The following is a 16,023-nucleotide window of genomic DNA, read 5'->3' as shown; positions in this document are numbered from 1 at the left end:
TCATCAGCATCCCTCCCCGGCCCCGGGAGCCTCGGGGGCTGCCTGATGGCTGCAGGGGGCCGGGGCGAGGGTGGGGCTGGAGGGCACTGTGCGGAGGGACCGTCTTCTCTTCCAGCAGACGGTCGGGGCTCGGAGCGGCCGGGAGGGGACGTAGCACCCGGGAGGCTTCTTCCTTCTGGCTTAGGTCCCCAGGTCTCGGTGGGGTGGGAGGCGGAGGGAAAGGTGTGAGCTGTGGAGATAGGCGCTCTGGCCAGAGGGGCTTGTGACTTTCAGAGAGTTTGTTCCTCCGGCTCTCCCTGGGTTTCCGAGTCTCCTGCGCCACGTTGGGGGCACCGGGCCAGGTGGCGCGGGAGGCTGGCGGCGGCTCAAGGGCGAACTGCAGACTTTCGGATGCTGCCCCGCAGCTGCTCTCCACACCCGCTTTTCTCCCTTACTTCCGCCAAAGGGGTTGCAGACTGGTTTGGCAAGGGCGGTGGTGAGCTAGGGCCACTTTCCCGGTAGGACTAGCCAGGGCTTTTTGTGGTCTACGCCAAGTGTATTTTAAAAAATCACACACACACACACCCACACAAACAACACACACACACACACACACACACACACACGCACACCCCACGCGAGAGGAATGAGGCGTGGTTTCTCTACAAGTGTCTGCCTACACTTTTGCAGAAGTAATACTGAGCGGGCTGGGTTGCGTGAGAGCGGGCTGGTGGAAGTAGGAAAGCTAGTATTTCATCTCCTCGCTTCCTGGATCTAATAAGAGACGCATCAGAGGAATAAAATAGCGACCCATAATGAGAATGATATGAAAATGACTGGGCAAGAGGAAGCAGTGGGCGCTAGATGTCCACTCCTGGCATCCTGGGCTTTATGGCTCAACCCAAACAAAACTCAAGGAGGCCTGCAGCTATGTGCTGTGTCATTGGAACCACAAGTACTCAAGTCTGCATTTGGGGGCGTGTGGCTGAAAAATCTGAGCTGGGTGGTGGCTGGCAGAGAGTAGATGAGGTTTGAGCAAGGTGACTCTTCTTTAACCTTGGTGCAGCAGGCCTAGCTCCACTTTCTGCTTCTGACATTGCATTTAAAGGCGTCTAAGGGAGCAGGTAATTGAATCCAATGATCTCAGTGAAAGGGAAACATTATTACCTGAAGCAACTCAGTGTTTTGTAAACTACTCATGAACTCAAAAACAGTTTTTTGCAAAATTCCAATCAACAGTTTGCAACTAGGTCCTGCTTCTTTTCCTCCAGGGAGTGTTTTAGTAGTGGTAAGTAATCTGAAATTTTAACATTTAATTTCCCAATGTCCAGTTAGCGCATCTTCCTGTAAATGCTGGATTTGTTTGTAGACATGCATTTCCCCTTTTATATTACCTGGCTTATGTTTTTTGGCCTTGAACCCTCCTGAAGGGAAGGACAGCAAAGTGATCTAAAGAAATATCCTTTCTCCAGAGTTATATTTTTGGAGCATTGGTCTGAAATAAAAAGGAAGTAGCCTATATTTGTTTTTAGTTCTATATTCCTTCATCAAACATTTTTTGATACATTCACATGGAAAAAGGTAAGTAACTTTAGAGTTAGACCTAGATCTCAGGCTCAGTTCTGCATTTTTAAGGTTGTAATTATGTAACATTCTCATCCTCAGGTTTTCTTATCCAGAAAATGGGATTGTGGGCACCAACCATAAAGTGCTATTGTGAGAAACAAAGTGTATGGAAAACACCTAACTAGAGACTGGCCATTTTAAAACCCCTAAAACCATTGCAGACACTAAACCAGTGATGGCGAACCTTTTGAGCTCGGCGTGTCAGCATTTTGAAAAACCCTAACTTAACTCTGGTGCCGTGTCACATATAGAAATTTTTTGATATTTGCAACCATAGTAAAACAAATATTTATATTTTTGGTATTTATTTTATATACTTAAATGCCATTTAACAAAGAAAAATCAACCAAAAAATGAGTTCGCGCGTCACCTCTGACACGCGTGTCATAGGTTCGCCATCACTGCACTAAACTGTAGCTACCAAGATGAATGAGATTGGAATTCTGCTCTCAAAAATTCACATCTAGCCATCCAATGTATCTTCCCTCTACCCTCTTTGCTTTCAGCCAATTTCCTTCTCAATGGAACAGACATTCATTCCAAATAACTTGAAAGGGACTTAGCAGTCTAAGGAATATTTGTAAGATCTGCTAATAGTCAAATTTGAGAAGGGTATCTTGCCTTAGAAACTTATATATTCAACCCCATTTTTTTGACAATTGAGAGTGACCTTGTATAAACAGATATGGAAGATTTTCTTCTAGCTCCATCTCAGACAGTGGATAAAGAAAACTTGAATTTATTTAAGGAAAAGGGGGTAGGAGATGGGATATCCAAGTGAAGGGCTGCACAGCACCAAGCCAAGGGGACATTGGGTGGATGATGGCAGCACCCAGGAGCTGAAGTTTCGTCCTTATATGCAGTCACTGACGGGAAGCTCTTATCAGTGGGTCTGGGGGCTGAGCTGGTCCTGAGGCAGCCACGGTGTCACTTGTCTGGCTTTGCTGCTTTTCTGGGCCTGGAGCTGAAAAACACCCGAGCCTTTAGGGAGGAAACGGCCAGGGTGTCTAAACCACCTCTGACTAGCAATATGAAAGATCGGGGGTCCAAACCCCATGACCAGCGCTATGCTAGAGGAGGATAGATTACCCTGGTAGTGAAGTTCTTGTTTTTCCAGTTTTGCCCCCTTACTAGGCGTCCAGAGCTTTCTGCCCTGATGAGTTATCCTGCAGTACTTGTAGACTTGGGTGAATTGTTCAAGTTCTTGAGGTTCCCGATGATGTCTTGAGGTTCCCTTGCCATCTCTCAGGAAAGCAACCTTTGTTTCTTACCTGGAAAAACTACCATGAACCACATGATTAAGCAAGGTGCCAGGCTTTTTTTTCAAGAGACTCTTAGTTGCTTCTTAAGGTTTTCTAGTGACATCGAGAGTCAGGTATATCTCTTTTAGGCATGACATCCCAGTCAAAATCTTGGTTGATAAAACTACGATTGGAAACTGGTCTTGCTGAATTCATGCAAAGAAATGTATTGCCATGATTCACTCATTAAGAATTGCCAAATTCTGGAGGGATCAGGTAGGGAGAAAACTATAAAGCTTCCATATTGCTTATGAGGGTATAATTTACCAAATTGTTCTTGGGAAATAAAAACAAGCTTTCTTATATCTGGAAGACAGAATGATTTTCATATAATGAATCTTTTGTTTGTCCTGATTATTTGCCAGTATTTTATGTTTTCAGTCATTATATAGAGTCCTATAAATTTTCACTTTGAAGAGAAGACCTTTTTAGAAAGCTGTAATTTAGAGTAAATCAAAGTTCTTGCTATGAGTATTTTCAGACTTAACTAACATATTTGTAAATGCATCAGAACAATACGATGGTTTGTAAATGGCAAATGTAAATAATGTGATTATAGACTTGACCATAAAACAATTGACAAAGAATCTTTTTTCTGTAAGATATAACATTTCAAGATGACAATTTCTTGGTAAATAATAATTATTAAGAAATGACATGAAAGAATAATAAAGTTTATATTTTGAAATTCAATGCAGAGTTTTAAAATATATATAAAGAACAAACAATATGCAAGATTTTAAAACGTTGCACATGGCTTATTGGAAGTGTGTATTGAGCACAGGAAACAATTCATAAACACCCAATGTGTGGATTACAAACATCTGGAGTACTACTGCCAGATGCTTCCCACAGGGAACTGTTATTCCAGGCTTATCACTGACAGGATACCTGTTACTCCTGAGAATTTCCTGTTTGAATTTGGCTCTGAATCTTTGCAAGTTCCTTCCTAGAGCAGATTGAAATTTCTAGAATATCCCTTTTACTAAAAATATATGTATATTATTATTTGCCAAAGCTTCCCATGTAATTTTTCAATCACATTAAATAGGCCTAATTAGTTTAAAAACTTAGGGGAGAGAATGAATCCTTGAGGTATGTCAGGGCCTGTTGGAAGAACTAAAAGTCATTTCTCTGGTAAAAAAATCTTTTGAGCCTTGCTGATGTGTCTCAGTGGTTGAGCGTTTGACCCAGGAACCAAGAGGTCACAGTTCTATTCCTGATCAGAGTACATGTCCAGGTTTCAGGCTTGAACCCCAGTAGGGGGGCATACAGAAGGCAGCTGATAGATCAGTGGTTCTCAACCTTCCTAATGCCGCGACCCTTTAATACAGTTCCTTATGTTGTGGTGACCCCCAACCATAAAATTATTTTCGTTGCTACTTCATAACTGTAATTTTGCTAGTGTTATGAATTGTTATGTAAATATCTGATATGCAGGATGTATTTAGGCGACCCCTGTGAAAGGATCATTCAACCCCCAAAGGGGTCACGACCCACAGGTTGAGAACCGCTGTGATAAATGATGTGATAGATATTTCTCGTAATGTTTCTAATTCTCTATCCCTCTCTCTCTAAAAATCAATCAAAACACACACACACACACACACACACACACACACACATATTTTTTTCTTTTGGTTAATCCTCACCCAAGTATATTTTTCCATTGATTTTTAGGGAGAGTGGAAGAGAGAGGGAAAGACAGAGAAACATCAATGTGAGAGAAACACATTTATTGGTTGCCTCATGCACACGCCCGACTAGGGCCCAGGCTGGGGAGGAGCCTGCAACCGAGATCCATGCCCTTGACCAGAATTGAACCTGGGACTCTGGTCTCCAGGCCGATACTCTATCCATTGAGCTAAACTGGCTAGGGCAATAAACATATTTTTTTAAAGGCTTTTGAAATTTTAAACTTTGAGAAGGTTGTCAAATCTACTTAACCAAAAGATTTATTATAAATCTTTTGTAAATCTAGGTAAAACAAATGTATATATGTATGGTCACTTGTCTGGCTCTGCTGCTTTTCTAGGCCTGGAGCTGAAATACACATGAGACCTAGATGTCATCTTTAGGGGGGAAAAGGTCAGGGGTCTAAACCACCTGACCAGACATATGCTAGGGGAGATAGTTACCTTGGGGATGAGGCTGTTGTTTTCTCAGTTTTGCCCCTTGCGAGGCATCCACAGCTTTCTGATCTGGTGAGTGTCTGTACCTGGCCCATTGTCCTTGTTCTGGGGGTCTGTCCAACAAGACTGAGTTTCAATATCTTCCAGACTTTGGACAGACGAATCCATTCACTCTAAGAAACCAAGAGGAGTATAGTAATTGCATGGTGTTGCCACTTTCTGTATATCATTAACTCTTTTTATCCCTTTAACCACCCAGCGAAGTTGTTCTGTCAATATCCATGTTTACAGAAGAGGAATTTAGCCACAGAGGGTTAAGTAGCTTATTCAAATAGCACAGCTACTAAGTGGCTGAGTTGGGGCAAGCACTGGGCAGCCTGGTTTTAATCACTAAGTATTACAGCTTCTGCCTTGGATGAAGCTGAATGAGGGTGCCTGGGTTCAAATTTCCATTGACCCACTGGTTGACTTAGTTTTATGCAACGTGGAGTAATACTTTCATGGTTTTTTCTGAACAAAGAAGATAACAAATGTAAGGTGTCTTCTCCTCTGCCTGACAAAGAGAATGGCATGCGATAATACTAGCCATGCTCCTGTATGGCCCTTCACCCGCCTCCTTCCCCTACCATCATCTCACAGAAAACATTTGCTCCAGGTCTTGTTATTTTCAAGAAATCTGTGTTCCTCCGAACTGCCTTGAAATTTGATCTGGACTTCTCTGAGGCCAGTTCATATATTTTATCTGGAATCATAACATTCAGGTAGATGTTCTATCTCTCTTTCTGGGTGATGTGGCCCTTGAGAGTAGAGACCATGTGTTTCAGCTGGGAGCCCCTGTGGGACAAAGGTCTCTGTGGCAGGACGGGGTGGAGGGTTCTGAAGTCTGGCTCTGCCGCTTACTAGCTAGTGTAGGTTGCTGAATCCCTATGGTTTCTTCAAGTGTAAGAAGGGGACCATAATTAATTTCAGGTGTTGGTTGTATAAACTAAACATATGATGCCTGTGAAATGCTTAGCACTGTGCGGAGCATATACAGGGGCATAACTCAATACATGGTAGGTATCTGGCCTTTTGCCTGTTAGATTGTTACAGGGATCACTGGCTTATTCTTTTAAACAGATTTTGGGAAACCTTTTGAAATGCACGTTTCCCATTAGATGGGGGTACAGTGTTGGATTGTATACTAAACCACTAAATGGACTTTCATTGTCTGAGAGGTCATCCTGGTTTGTACAGACTTTCTCAACAGTGTTTGGAGCAAAGCTATTAGGAAATGTGTTAGGAAACAACCGCGTACTAAGTCTTAGTAAGTAATAGAACTTTTTAAAAAACTTCTAGAGAAACATACATATAGAGAAAGCTTTATTTTCCCAATTGGTCCCTTAACTGGTGAACCACAGTGCCTAGTCTACTTGCTGCTTACAATCATAATATGAGAGAATAGCTTCCTATGGACCATTGTCTAGACCAGCTGTGGGCAAACTACGGCCCGCAGGCTGGATCCGGCCCGTTTGAAATGAATAAAACTATTGAAAAAAAAGACCGTGCCAAACTGCATCGGGGATATTTTTTAAAAAAAAAAAAAAACTAAAAAAAAAAAAAAAAGACCATACCCTTTTATGTAATGATGTTTACTTTGAATTTATATTAGTTCACACAAACACTCCATCCATGCTTTTGTTCCGGGCCTCCGGTCCAGTTTAAGAACCCATTGTGGCCCTCGAGTCAAAAAGTTTGCCCACCTCTGGTCTAGACTCTAGCACAGGGGTCCTCAAACTATGGTCCTCAAACTATGGGCCACATGCAAATACAAACATTGTATTTGTTCCCATTTTGTTTTTTTACTTCAAAATAAGATATGTTCAGTGTGCATAGGAATTTGTTCATAGTTTTTTTTTTTTTTAAACTATAGTCCGGCCCTCCAACGGTCTGAGGGACAGTGAACTGGCCCCCTGTTTAAAAAGTTTGAGGACCCCTGCTCTAGAGGAAGATGTAACCTTTACCACACATATTTAGCAGTTAGTAAATAAGAGAGGCTATGTGTGTTTAAGTATAAACTGTAATAATCAAGAACACTGGAAAAAATTAACCACAAGTTAAACAAATTGAACTTGACCATAATAAAACTAGTTCACCTTGGAGTGGACAAAATGGGTGCTTGGTTCCTCCAGACATATTCATAAAGATCAGTGTTATTCATAAAGATCAGTTTAATAAGTGATGCATATATTTTGGAAAATACTTTTCTTATCCTAATACCAAAACTGTCTTGCAAATGTTCTGATTAAAATTCATTGAATCCTAAGTGAGTTAATAAAACTCTTTCAGGGCATTTGGGTAACAGCTACAAGATGCCAGTGTAAAGATATTTGCGTTAAAAGTTTTGAGCAGTTAGAATAGCAATTTTCAGTTGAAAATATTTAGTATGAGTGGTGAATGCAAGAAATACAATTGTTTAAAGATCTGTATAAAGTGTTGGTATTTTTAAGAAAACATTTTATTGCAAACATTTGCTGTTTCTTCACCTAATAACACAATGAAATGTATCTCAATCATCTATACCCCTACTCAGATTCTGATTAGAGTTAGTTTGTGGAATATTATTTATTTATTTATTTTATTTATTTACCCTACTAAGTAATTTTCTTGAAGACCTATTTCCTTTGGAACTAGATTAGATAGGAATAAACAGTAAAACTAAAAGACATACGTTTGCTTGAAACGCTTCTAAGGGATGAACCATATTACCTTATTTTAAAATCACTGCTCCAAAATGTCAGCATCTGAGGTTCTATCAGTTCTTCTCAAATATGCCAAAGATACATCTAGTGATAAACAGCAGCGTGTGACAGTGTTCTCAACAGGTGACACTATTGGTGTTTTGAGCAGACATCTGTTCTTTGTGTGGGAATGCATGACTTTCATTAGACGACACTTAGTGTTATGGCCTCTGTCCTCCTTATGCCCCAGCTTCCCCTCAAGTCATTGTAATGACCTAAACTGCCTCCACATTTAAATATATGGAAGACTAGTACTAAATGTTGTCCAATAGGATAAAAATTGAGAATGTTTAAGGAAATTATCCTTGAGATCAGAGTATCTTCAAATAACAAATTGTTTTGCTTTTTCTTCAAAAGATAAATAATAATAACCTCACCCGGCTGGTCTGTCTCAATGGTTGTGCATCAACCTATGAACCAGGAGGCCATGGTTCGACCCTGGTCAGGGCACATGCTGGGTTTCAGGCTCCATCCCCAGTGGGGGGCATACAGGGGGCAGCAGATCAATGATTCTCTCTCTATCTGGCTTTCAACAAAACAACCCAATGCATGTTAAAAGTCAAGAAAAAAGTCTGGCCAAAACCGGTTTGGATCAGTGGATAGAGCGTCAGCCTTCGGACTGAAAGGTCCCAAGTTCGATTCCGGTCAAGGGCATGTACCTTGGTTGCAGGTACATCCTCAGCAGGGGGTGTGCAGGAGGCAGCTGATCGATGTTTCTAACTCTCTATCCCTCTCCCTTCCTCTCTGTAAAAAATCAATAAAATATATATATTTTTTAAAAAAGATAATCTCATGAAATTACTTTGATTTGAAGTGATAAGATTTTTCTCATAAGATAGATGTCATCATTAACATTTAATAATCAGATTATCTTGGATCTCCTGGGCTCCAAATCTTCATTTGCTTTATTTTTTTTAGTTTTTGTTAATTCTCACCTGAGGCCATATTTTCCATTGATTTTTTCAGAGACAGTTGAAAGGAGGGAGGGAGGGATAAAGGTAAGGGGGTGAGGGGGAGAAAGATATTAATGTGAGAGAGACACATCGATTGGTTGCCTCCTGCATGCACCCCTACGGGGGCCAGGGATTGAACCTGCAACCCAGGTATGTGCCCTTGACTGGGAATCAAATGCATGACCCTTCTGGTGCGTGGGCTGACACTCTAACCACTGAGAAACACCAGCCAAGGCAATCTTTATTTGCTTTAAACTATCAACAGCTTTTGGCAATATTGGCACCTGCTGCTCTTCAGCCTCCTATTGGCTTCCGTGCCCTCCGTGTTCTCCTGTTACTTCTCTGACTGCTCGTTGGCAGCTGGTTTGGCTCTCCTTTTACCTCCTACTCACGAAAGTAAGTGTTCCTCAGTTTATGTTTTGAGTTTTGCTTCTGGGTATAGTCTATCGATTGGCAAAACTCATCTCTTCGCCTTGGCTTTCACCTCAGTAGGAGCAACTCCCATGTCATTATCTTCAGCCCTGACCTTCACGCAGTCTCCAGGCTGACCTTTCCAAATGACTTGCTGTACCACTCCCCTTACTGTGGCTAACACCACCGACACCTTGTGGGTCCTTCTGAACTTTCTGTGTCTTCCTTCTTTCTGCTGCTCCCTCTGCTTGTATTGGTCTTATTATTTTACAGTATTCTAGTCTGGGAGCTTTTGAGACCCTCTCTCCCCTGGCCTTGTGACTCAGTCGGTTGCTAAGACTTGACGTTTGCATATCCAAAGTGTCCTCTGTTCTGATGCTGCCACAGAGTCCGGCACTTCTGACATATTTCCCAGAGTCATGTTGTAGTCTCGTAGCAGATCTTCTCATTTCTAGTCTCTCACTGTACAAGTTAATTCTTCCGTGCCACCAGATACTCCAACTGAAGTACTTCTCTCTTACCTACTTGTAAATAACACTTTGGTGACTCCCATTACCTAGGTCTGAGGAGCAACATTTCAGTCCTTGTTACTCCAGAAAGCTTTCAGGCTCGTCTCCCACTGCCGTCGGAGTGAAGTCAAACTGAAGTGTCCCCTGTGCCTCATCCACCTTCATGCCACTACACCTTTGGTCATGCTGTTCTTTCATCTGAAAATGCTCTAACTTCTTGCTGTTTCCATATTTCACTTTAATCTCATCTTCAACCTGAGCTTAAACACCACCTTCAAATTTCGTCTGAAGCCCCTGAATGGGATGAAGATTCTTTTCTAAAATTTCAGTAACATGCATTTGTAACCTCTCTTATTTGTTTTAGCCATTTTATCACAGTTGCAATTGTATAAGCCTTCAGTTCCTTCAAATACTACAAATTTCGGGATGTTAACAATAATAACGAATTCACCTTTACATATCATTTAGCATTTTGGTGGTGGATTATGGCATTTCAAGGAACTTAGAGGATATCTGTTTTTACTTTTATATGTTGTTTCTTCAGCATCTTCAATAAACAATAACCTGTTGTTTACTTTAAGTATGCACAATGAGGCAGTCTGTTTAACCCAGTTACAATTGTTATTCAATTCTATTGCTTCTCTGTAGGGCCCTTACTCAGCTTTCTGGGCCACACAAAATAAATCCCTTTTTGGGTTGACTGACAGCCTGTACATTTGTGGTGATAGATCACATGTTTATGTTTTCTCTATTAATCTAACATTCTATTTTTTTAAATATTCTTTGAATGACCTGGTTAAGCTGTTGTTGTTTTTTTAAGGCAACTAAGTTTTTGGAGACGTTCAAATTTAGGAAAGTCAAGAAGTGTACAGAACAGTTCAAGGGTGAAAAGGATTATTTATTAATGTAAATGTGTGAACTCTTGTTCGTAACTCAATTAGCCATCAATACCACCTCTTTTCTGATGAAGTCAGAGGTGAGAAATAGAAGTGTATCAGGAGACCCATCAATGGAAGGACCCACTGTTATCTAATGGCTGAGCATTTATCTCTGGCCCTCAGCATAATGAATGAATAAATGAATAGACTACTGAAAGGAAGGAAAGAAAGGAAACCCACTTTAAATTTTGGTTACAATTAAGAATTAGCTACTCACTAAAAGTACTTCTCTTTGTAGATGATGGCATAGGAGGTAAAACGACAAACATGCCGTGTGTATTTGTATGTGTGTAATAAATGAGTTTAGAGACACTGGACCAAAGAAGTGGCTTTTAGGTTAAGCTGTAGAGATAACATTTGAGTAAAATTAGCTTGCCTTTATTGAACATTTCAATATGCGAAGCATCCTTTTGCATGTTTATTTTACATGTTTTAACTAGTTTAATCTTCAAAACCTTTTGACCCTCATTTTACAGATGAGAGAATTAGGGCATAGAGGTTTAAGTATTTTACCCAAGGTTGCACATCTCCTCAGTAGGGGGATGTGGATTTGAACCTATTAACCACAATGTGTATATATATATACCTTCAGTCCCCAGGCCAATGCTCTATCCACTGAGCCAAACCGGTCAGGGCCACAAGGTATATTTTTAATATTAGTATTTTAAAATACTCACTGATGCTGTGGGTATTAAGAGATTCCAGGGAAAAGAAGCTTGAGAAATGTTAAAAAAAAAAAAAAAACTAGTCAACTATAATGAGTTTCGATCTGTTAAAACCTAGAGTCAGCGGAATGATGAGCCTTCCTTATTGCTTAGATGCCGTGATCGGCAAACTGCGGCTCTCGAGCCACATGCGGCTCTTTGGCCCCTTGAGTGTGGCTCTTCCTAAGCCTTAGGAGTACCCTAATTAAGTTAATAACAATGTACCTACCTATATAGTTTAAGTTTTAAAAATTTGGCTCTCAAAAGAAACTTCAATCGTTGTACTGTTGATATTTGGCTCTGTTGACTAATGAGTTTGCCGACCACTGGCTTAGAGGATGCATCTGGAACCAAACTGGGAAGCTCAGAGAAAGGAATGACCTTGTGACTCTTTGTAAACTCAGAGAAGCTGGAGAAGCCAGTAGGGACTGAAGGAATGATAAATCCAGACTTGCAGCTACGGGGCTGACAGTATCGGAACAGACAGCTATTATCACCAGAAGCAGCTTCTCAGCTGGGCACTGTCTCAAGTGGCAGCTATTATCCTGATAGACAGCGACCAGCCTGGCACTATTGCGAGAGACAGACAGTGTCGACACAGGCAGCTACTCTCCTGAGAGGCAGCCTCTATCGCGAGAGGATGACACTATTGCTAGAGGCACCCACTATCATGACAGGCAGCTAGCTGTGAAACATAGTTACTGTAGCGAGAGGCAGCTACAGGGCATGCATTATGTCGCCACAGGCATCTACATGGCCATATCCGTGGCAGGTAATAATAATAATAATGGGGGAAAATACAATATGGTCTCAAATGGAAAAATAATTGATTATATTCATTAAAGGGAGAATAAAGACTCAGCAAGTTGAGGCTGCCTGTTAGAGAAACCTGAGAGTCAATGTAGTAGATGCTTCAATGCAGGTAAGCGAATGGCAACTAGATCTTACTCTCATGTCTTAAATCAATTTAAATCAGTAAATAATTAAGCATTGCTGTTATGCAGTACTCTGCATAGACAGCTGAAAAAATAAATATATATATATAAGACATCTTTCCTGACCCCTTGAGGAGACTATAACTTCAGAGATGCACTGTTTAAAGGTACAACAGAATAGGATTAAATGTCAAAATAAATGGTAGAGAGCAGTGATCTTCTACAATAGAGGTTGACAAACTATAGCTCTTGGGCCATATTCAGTCAGCTGCCTGCTTTTCCAAATAAAGCTTTCCTGGAATACAGCCACCAGTTTGTTTCAATATATTCTGTGGCTGCTTTCTTGCTGTAGCACAGAGTTGAGTAGTTGTAACTAAGCCTGCAAAGCCTAAAGTATTTACTGTCTGGCATGTAGGAGGATAATATTTGCTGACCCCAGCTCTAGGATTTCAGAAGAAGGAGACTTTAGTATGAGATGGAAGAATTGAACAAGGCTTTAATGAAAGAAGTGGATATGTTTTGGAGCTGAAAGATAGATAGTATTTCAAGTGAAAGGAGCAGGTGGGCGTTGTAAGTGCCACAAAACTCAAAAGCAAAAGCAAACACAAAGATAAATACTAAAGTCTGCTGAAGTATAAGAATCATATCACTGTGTATAATTCATATACTATTTTAACCATTTGCCTATGAGTGTATTTTTTTAAGTATTCATCTAGAGCAGTGATTCTTCACCTTGAGACATTTCAGTTCATTGGTGAACTGCTTAAAGAAAATATTTTCGTTTTATCAATAATCTGTGATACTAAAATATTGTTTACATGGAAAATCACTATTCTGGAGTATTTACTCATTGGACAAAATTAATTATTTTCTGCTGAGGACAGAGAATATATTTCTTTTTTCCCCCATGTTGTCTCTACCTTCATGAAGTGCATGCATACTGAACATACACTAATAATTTTTGCTAATAACCGGGAGGTGCAAAGTGATCCACTGCCTATGCTTTGCCTGGGCCCATCCGGCAGGAGCTGCAGAGTGATCTACAGATGACTGCTACTTTTGTTGGGCTTAGATGTGCCCAGGAGAGGCCAAGGTGTGAAGCAAGGCAGGCTGCTGCTAGTACTGAGCTTGGGGCCTCTTACTGATAGGTGTGGGGCATGCGGACACCAGCTGCTGCTTATTTGAGAGATTTTAGGAAAGTCTGAAGCCTGAGTCAGGACAGGCCATTCATATGGAAAAGCTGCTGCAAACAGCTTTGGTGGGGTTGCAAATTGGATGAGGCTGGAATCTCAGGAAATCTCAGGAAATCACCGGATGGAGCGAACAGTGTGAGCCAAGCTGATGGAAACTCAGACATAGCACCTGCGTCTGTGAAGTGGGGGGTCTCAGCCTAGGAACAATGACCTTTGCCAGCACTTTTGTCTGGGAGAAAGCTATCCCCTGAGTTCTTGCCCAGTGCCAGGTAATCCAGGTCCTCCCAGTATGTCCCTGGATCACCCAAAGCCGCTGCCCCTGTGTTGAGGGATCTCGTGTGGGGCTGGAACTCCTTGCTCCTCTGCAGCCTAGATATCCCTCCTAATTGCCTGGCTGGCATGTCTCCGTGGTTGAGCATTGACCTATGAAGCAGGAAGTCATAGTTTGATTCCCAGTCAGGGCACATGCCCGGTTTCAGGCTTGATTCCCAGTGTGGGGGATGAAGGAGGCAGCCAATCAATGATTCTCTCTCATCATTGATGTTTCTCTCTAACTCTCTCACTCTCTCCCTTCGTCCCTGAAATAAATAAAAATATATTAATTTATATAGTTGTAGGACTTCCATTAAGCCAGCTTTCAGGCACTTCTGAATTATGGTTCTGTATTTTAGTTGTCATTTTAATGTGATTGTGAGAGGCGGTGAGTACTGGCATTTACCTATGCTGCCATCTTGGTTTCCTCCTGTTTCTATTATTCATATAGTTCCCAGTTACTTATTGCATGGTATCTTCAATGTAGCAGTTAAGTGCTTGAATGCATTTTCCTAAAGGGATGGCCTCTGTCAGAAGGAAAACAAAGAATCAATGCAAGTTAATATGAGTTTCTTTTTCTGAACTTAAAAAGCAGCAGGTACTGCAGAAATATTTGCATATCACTATTAGATGTGACAGTATAGGAGATAATGAGTAGATAGGAAAAGGTGAATGTTTAGAAGAAGCCTCAGGAGTATAAGAAAATGTAAGTCCTTCCCTGTGGGCAATATCAGCATCTCTGTGGAGAGTAACCTGCTGCATGGAGAATATTCATTACACAAGGTAATGTCCTGCCACTGGAGGATTTACAGATCTAAAGCTCATCTAAAAATTATTTTCTTTTTTATCTTTAATTTTTAAATAACGTGTTAATTTAAGAAAAAAAATGCTGCATGGGAGAGGCATGCAAATTTTAATTGTGTTTTAAATATTTTTATCAATAACATCTATTTGTGACTCTATCTCAATAAGGTACCTAGGTTCATTATCTATGGACCTATCATTAATTAAAAAAATAGTTTAAATGCTTAGAAACCTAATTTTACTTTAGTATTTGTGATCAAAATTATTATGCATATTTGGTCTAGAACTTCATTTAAGAGTGAGTATTCCATTCAACTTTTTTAGTCTATAAGCTTTTTAAATTATTTCATGTTTCATTGGGCCTCTTGCTTTACTAGCTTTTGCCTTGAAGCAATAATACTTATTGCCTCTTTAGCTACGCACTCAGATATTGAGCTGTGGTCTATGAAATCTAAATTTGAACATGTAACTTTTTGGCATTCTCTTGGTGTCCTAAGGATTCTCACAAGGACTTACTCAGGTTTTGGAGTTCGAAAAGGGGAAAGAGAAATGGACATAGGGGTTTTAGATGCATCACCTCCTGAAAGTCATTATCTGACAACCTCAACATCTCTGTAACATGAGGGAATATTATCAGTTATTATTACTACCTACTAATAGTATTTTATAGGAGAGAGTTGATGGGGAAAACAAGAAATTCTCCATTTAAAAATTATGAAAGTTAAAATGATTGGGGGTAATAATAAAATTATGTTTTATTAAAATCATTGGGGGTTATAATAAAATTATGTAGGTTTTAAGTGTACAATTCTATAATATGTCTTCTGTGTATTGCTGCATATGTTTATTATCCAAGGTCAAATCTACTTCCATTACTATGACCTTCTTTACCCTTTACTAAATGCTCCATTGTGAACTGAACACTTTTATAGACAGATTATGAGATAGACCATCTATTTATTTATAAGGTGATGTATAATATATAAGCTGCAGTTTGCCAAAGCCAACGGTCTAAGGCCAATAATGCAAATAAAGCTAAGTTGTGCAAATTAGGTTTTCCTGTATTATTGGGCTTCTTTCACAAAAGTGGAAATAGAGAATCAAGTTGAAAACATACTAGGATTCTGACCAACAGTCCTACTGAAGGTTATTAGTCCTGAAATTAACAAACATAATATTGCCGGATTGTCTATTGGGGTGAGAAAAGTTTTTATGTGAATATTTTGGCTCCTTATGTAAAGGACCGTCTTTTGTAATGAAGTCATTAATGATTTAAAGGAAGTGGTTCTGATGTGCTCTTTATTTTATTAAAAGGCATCAGAATAATAAAGGGTGGTTGAAGTGCCATGATTCTGTAACTTTATTTCATTAGAGAGTTAAACTTAAAAAAAAACCAGACATTATTTTGCCTGTAGAGCCATTTCCTTTTTATATTCCCGAGAAGTC

At 40.3% G+C, this 16,023-nt stretch overlaps 1 protein-coding gene across 2 annotated transcripts in view; it reads left to right on the top strand.

Annotated features, from left to right (window-relative positions):
- The first annotated feature begins 5,924 nt into the window (after positions 1 to 5,924).
- Positions 5,925 to 16,023, top strand: part of SLC16A7 (solute carrier family 16 (monocarboxylate transporter), member 7) — a 137,878-nt gene continuing 127,779 nt past the window's right edge. Inside the window, exon 1 of one of the 2 annotated variants that reach the window (XM_015569803.1) lies at positions 5,925 to 5,946. The gene's annotated coding sequence lies outside the window, so the exon portion shown is untranslated. Of the gene's footprint in view, positions 5,947 to 13,720; positions 13,731 to 16,023 lie in introns of those variants that run through there. The other variant, XM_015569802.1, reaches the window with a different exon arrangement.

Source organism: Myotis davidii, unplaced genomic scaffold, assembly GCF_000327345.1.
Source record: "Myotis davidii unplaced genomic scaffold, ASM32734v1 scaffold506, whole genome shotgun sequence".
Lineage (NCBI taxonomy): Eukaryota > Metazoa > Chordata > Mammalia > Chiroptera > Vespertilionidae > Myotis > Myotis davidii.
Note: the sequence above shows the minus strand (reverse complement) of the source record. Positions and strands in the feature narration are given on the sequence as shown.